The sequence below is a fragment of the Fukomys damarensis genome, unplaced genomic scaffold, assembly GCF_012274545.1.
Source record: "Fukomys damarensis isolate Sample0158 unplaced genomic scaffold, DMR_v1.0_HiC HiC_scaffold_9, whole genome shotgun sequence".
Lineage (NCBI taxonomy): Eukaryota > Metazoa > Chordata > Mammalia > Rodentia > Bathyergidae > Fukomys > Fukomys damarensis.
In genome coordinates this window covers 3,863,646-3,869,032 of record NW_022900921.1, presented here as the reverse complement: position 1 = coordinate 3,869,032, position 5,387 = coordinate 3,863,646, and the positions used below count along the sequence as shown (strand labels likewise).

Here is a 5,387-nt window from a genome sequence, read left to right as displayed (position 1 = left end):
AAGTAATTTTGAGTGCTTTAGTCTTCTGTAACTGAAAAATAAATTCCTGTCAATGGCATAAGTGGTGTGTGTTTTATTAAATACATAAATAATGATTACTTTTTTTTTCAGTACTGGGAATCAAACTCAGGACCTTGCTCTTGCGAGGCAGACATGGTGCCACTGAGCTACATCCCTGACTAAAGGTTACTTTTGTCATTTGGGAGAGGGAAAGCATTTGTAAAAGTTGGCCTTGACTTAACTTTGGTTTTTGTTTCCAAAATGAAAGGGAAGCTAATTTCCTCACCTGGACACTAGTGAGGTAAAAGTCACTGGTAGAAGGGAATGCAGCATAACCAATTCGCTGTCTTAGTGTGATGGCTGGTGCACAGTACCCTAGTTCTTCTCATTGACTGGCTCATGTGAGTCAAATACTTGTCTCTTGTGTAAAGGAAATTGCCTCGAGTTTTCCAAGAGAAGCTGTGTTCACATTTTTAAAATGCAGTTTTCTCCTCTGTGCATTTTAAACTTATAAAAGTCGAGATCATTTTATTTTTTCTTTCTTCTGTTTGATTTTTGCTGATTTCCCTCAGCCCACCGCCACAGGCTTATTTCCAGGTGGATTTAGCTATGTGATCCCTACACTAAGCTGCTTGTGACTTGGTTGCCTCACTGAGCAGACCTTCTAGAATCTGTCAGCTTTCTTGTAGATTTTCAGTATCTCCTTGGGGAAACCAAGGAGGCGCAGTTAGACTCCTGCAGTGATTTTTGTTTCAGAATTTAAAATTTTTTAATTAGTACATCTTTGCAGGACATAATGACTACATTCATTGTGGGAATTGGAACCTGAACAAAGTACAGGTCAGTTCTTTTTCCCCGTTTCCTTCTCCCCCAATCACTTTAAAAAACTTTTTTTTGCCAGCATAGATTCGCTTATTTTATAAGTCCTTATCACATTAATAGCCTGATTAACAGTCAAACTAATAGGCCAGAAAACATATAAAACGCACGAGGCAATTATACTAAATCAAGGTACTCTTATACATTGGCCATGCTGAATGACAATAACTTTGTCTTTTTCCTATTGTCTTTTATTTTGCACTTTACATAACAGGTTTTCTTTTAAGAGAAACCATGTGATATTTGTGTCTGATTTACTTCACAGCATGATGGTCTCAAGGTACATTTATTTTTCTGCAAATGCCTGAAGTGTATCGTTTATGGTGAGAAGTTAGTACTCCATTGTAAGTACCGTATTTATCCATTCATCTGTTAATGGACGCACTTGCTTCTTCCAAGGTTTACCTATTATGCCGGTATAAACATGGTTACGCATGTGCCACTGTAATAAGATGTCTTTAACTCTTTTTGGAAGATAAAAGGGCAGTAGCTAAGTCAAATGGAATTTCTAGTTATTGCTTTTTGAGGACCCTCCCTACTGATGTCCACAGTGGTTGTACCAGTTTACATTACGAGCAGCAATGAAGAGGGTTCTTTTTCTTCTGCCCACTCCGACTGCCTCTCCTGCATTTGTTATTGTTTGATTTTTTTTTTTTATGGCTCCCATCGGTGTGTTTTTTGTGGAAAAAAAATTTTTTTTTTGAGACTGGGTCTCACTATGTAGTTGACACTGACCTAGAACTCAATACGTAGCCTAGGCTGGTCTCAAACTCACAGCGATCCTCCTTGCCTCAGCCCCCCAAGTGCTGGGATTAAGGCGTGTGCCACCATGCCTGGCCTGGAAATATATTTTAAATGATGGGGATGAACTTGAGTGAAATTATATCAGTAACTTCAACTGAAAATCATGATTCTTCTAGCTCTTATACCAAAAATATTCTCATGAGAATTCCATTTGTAACTTACTCTGTTGTGTTTATGGTTTTGTGACCAACTGAGAGGCATATTATTAAAAATGGGTTAGGGCCAGGATTTAGCTCAGTGGTTCCCTCACAAGCGCAAGTACCGAGTTTGAATCCCAGCTTCGACTTCTTAGTATGTACTGCTAATTACTCTGTATAAATAGACCCTAGCGGCTCAGGATTTGGCTCAGTGGTTCTTCTTACTTTGCAACTGCAAGGGCCTGAGTGTCATCCCTGGTACCCCCCCCAAAAAAAAACAGACTTTGGCTTTGAAAAATGTCTGATCACAGTCTGTAGAATAGTTATGGGCAAGAAAAGTTGTTGAGCAAAGAGGTAAAGCCATAAATAAGATGACTAAAGGAAAACTACATATAAAGAAGAAAAATGAGATGTGGGAAGAGATACATTGTATCATATGTGATCTGTTACTTCTTTTTTTTAAATATGTGTGGTGTTAGGGATTGAATCCAGACTCTTATACATGCTAGGCAGTTTTCTACCTTTGAGTTATACCCCACTCCGTGACCCATTTCTTTTAAGGTTTTGGGGTATTTCAGAATCACAGAAAAAAGGGTAATCTTTCCTAATATGCATAGTTTACTTTTAATAAATATTGGTTTATAATGTAAATAAGAATAAGCAAATATAGATTATTCTTGCAATTTAAAAAATGGCACACGTAAATGAGTACTGATACAAATAATTTGAATATATTTATATAATTCTTCATCTGAGAATTTTGCTCTACAGAATATAACCCTAGAATTCTATTTCTTTAAAAAAATCACCAGGAAGAATTAGATGATGATTGTGAAATAGATTCTCCCACCATAATACTGTTTCTGTCACTTGGAGTTTTGTCAGCAAATATAGCTGGAGACGAGCCCTTTACGAGAAAGTGCATTCTTCACGTCCCAGGTATTTCACCTGAAATTCTTGGCCAAATTCTAATCCTAGGCAGCATGATGTTTAATCTTTCCTTGATCACATGGTATGTTATAAAGTAGTAATTCGGTCATACTTGGGTCTCGTCTCACCATTACTGTAGTCTCTGATTTCAGCTGTTGTGGCAAATTCTAACTGGTGTTCTTGGTCATCTTTACATATTTCGGTGATTAATTCTCTTGCCTCATGCATTCCACTGGGTGTTGTGCAAGCACTGTTTCTTCTTCCACCTGACTAATAGTTACACCTGTTGCAATTTGAAGTCTTTTTAAATGATATCCACCTCATCCAACAAATTTTGCTCATTTTGATTATGGAACCTCAACAGTTTCTACAACAGGTCCATCTTTCTCTTCCCCCCTTTCTAACTAGGGGGATCAAACTCAGGACCTGTGCTTGCAAGGCAGGTGCAATACCACTGAGCTAAATCCCCAGCCTTACAGGTTCATTTTCTTTTCGGAATGCTCGGGGTTTTGAAATTGTTTTGTTCATAATCTGTAATGATTCTCTCTTTGCCACTGACTCTTGCTGGATAGCCTCCATTACAATTTGTATTGGTGTTCCTGATAATTTAATATCAGCCTGTAATGTAGATATTCCCTTGTGGGTACCAGCTATTTTGAAATCCATGTCAGCGTTGTAATCTTCAATTCCCGGAATATCTGTCAGATAACCGTAATCTCTTTCACCTCTTTCACGATTGATTTTGTGATCAATCCTATTGCTACACCTGTGATAGCAGGGGATCCTGGGACCTCTGCATCCATTAATGCTAAACTGCCACCACCTGCAGATGCCATAGAAGCGGAACCATTTGACTCCTAGGACTTCAGATGTTACTCTGAGAGTGAAAGGCAAAATTTTGGGAATAACAGGATATATAGCTTTCTCTGCAAGTTCTCTCCTATGTATTCCAGTGTCTTTACCAATTTCATTGAGTAAGGAGGAGCCTCATAGTGCAGCGTGAAATTTTTATCTTTTATCTCATTTATAGCTGTTATAATTTGATCCAATTTTATACTGGATTGTAATGAACTAAATGTTTTTCTTTTTGGTACCGGTGATCCAACTCGTGTCCTTAAGCTTGTGAGACAGGTGGCAGTACCACTGAGCTAAATCCCTGGCCCTAATGAACTAAATGTTAACAGTACAAAGCATCTGTGTTTGTCCCCTCTGAAATAATGCTGATCCATGAAGAGTTCTAAACATACCTATCTTACAGCTTATATTCCTAAGTGAAGTCAAATCATGTCCGTCACACCTTTTGTACTCATTCAAAATAATCCTTCTGGGGCCCGGGATTTAGCTCAGTGGTTCCGCTGCCTGCCTTGCAAGCTCAAGGACTCGAGTTTGGTCCCTGGTACAAAATAATAATAATACTTCTAAAAACCTTTGCAGTAACGTTGAAGGACTCTGTTATTTCATATGGATCAGCCTCTGGAAATTTTTCTTTTGTTCCTCTGTGTCTTGTTAACAGCTTCACCTCTGCCAATTTTACCGTGTCTGTAATCTGTACAAGCTGCATGAAGCCTCTCCATGGCATGGTTATGAGCATGTTTCACAAGGTCTGGCGGAGGAGTAAATATCTTGTGAGATGTCTTCTTGGGGACCCTAATTTCTTTCACCAATTCTGGATGCCCAGAATTAGTTGGGTGTATTTCACTCCCACTTTGATAGTGTGGCTAAAGTCCTGCTGTAAATTGTTCCCTGCAGAGGCTCCCAGCGTGACTGTACAATGTGCCTCATAGGTGCTGTGGTACCCACTAACTTTGAAGTACTAGAAGGCGTATTTGTCAGGTGAACAGTACATTCCCCTGTCCCCATCAGCCATTCCTACCTGTACTGCCCGACAGGTTCATCCCGAGGGATAGCTGATAATGAGAGGGATGTGAAGCTGGGACATCAGGCTCATTAATACCATCCACTGCTAACAGATTACAGAGGCCCTGTGTATCAGAAAAGTAGCCAGTTGGAAGGAGAGGCCTAATGGATCAATCAGTTATTTGACTTGTAAGAATTTCTTTATCAGAAGAACTAAGGACTTCAGTTTCTTCTTCAAGGTAGTTTGTGTGAGTTCCACCTCGTACAGCAGCCTTCTGTCTGTAGTCAACCACTAAACCGAGAAGGTGAAGTTTGGTCTTGCTGACTGCTGTGACCATCACCGCAGTATCACCTGACTGTACTATAGCCAAGCAAATCTGGTCAGGTTTCCCTACGGTATTTCTCATTTTCTCTTGCCTGGGTCTACAGATACAGCTCAGGACCGCATGTTACTCCATAGTGCTCGTACTTGCAAATGACCAAGTGCCAGATTCTGCCCCGATAGACACAGAGGACTGTCACCCGGCAGTGAGATCCTGAGACCCATTGTTTGATTTCTCAGTGACAGCCACTCTTTCTGGAGTCAAAGTCAATCTCGGTGTTATTTCCATTTGCTTTTTTTTTTTTTTAGACAGGGTCTCACTGTGTAGTTGAGACTGACCTGGAACTCACTTTGTAGCCCAGGCTGGTCTCGAACTGATAGCAACCCTCCTGCCTCGGCCTCCCAAGTGCTGGGATTATAGGTGTGCGCCACCACGCCTGGCCCATTTGCATTTTTTG

At 40.1% G+C, this 5,387-nt stretch overlaps 1 pseudogene; it reads right to left on the bottom strand.

Moving 5' to 3' along the window:
• Positions 1-2,625: 2,625 nt before the first annotated feature.
• On the bottom strand, positions 2,626-5,154 carry LOC104873247 (annotated as a pseudogene).
• Between the last annotated feature and the right edge of the window lie 233 nt (positions 5,155-5,387).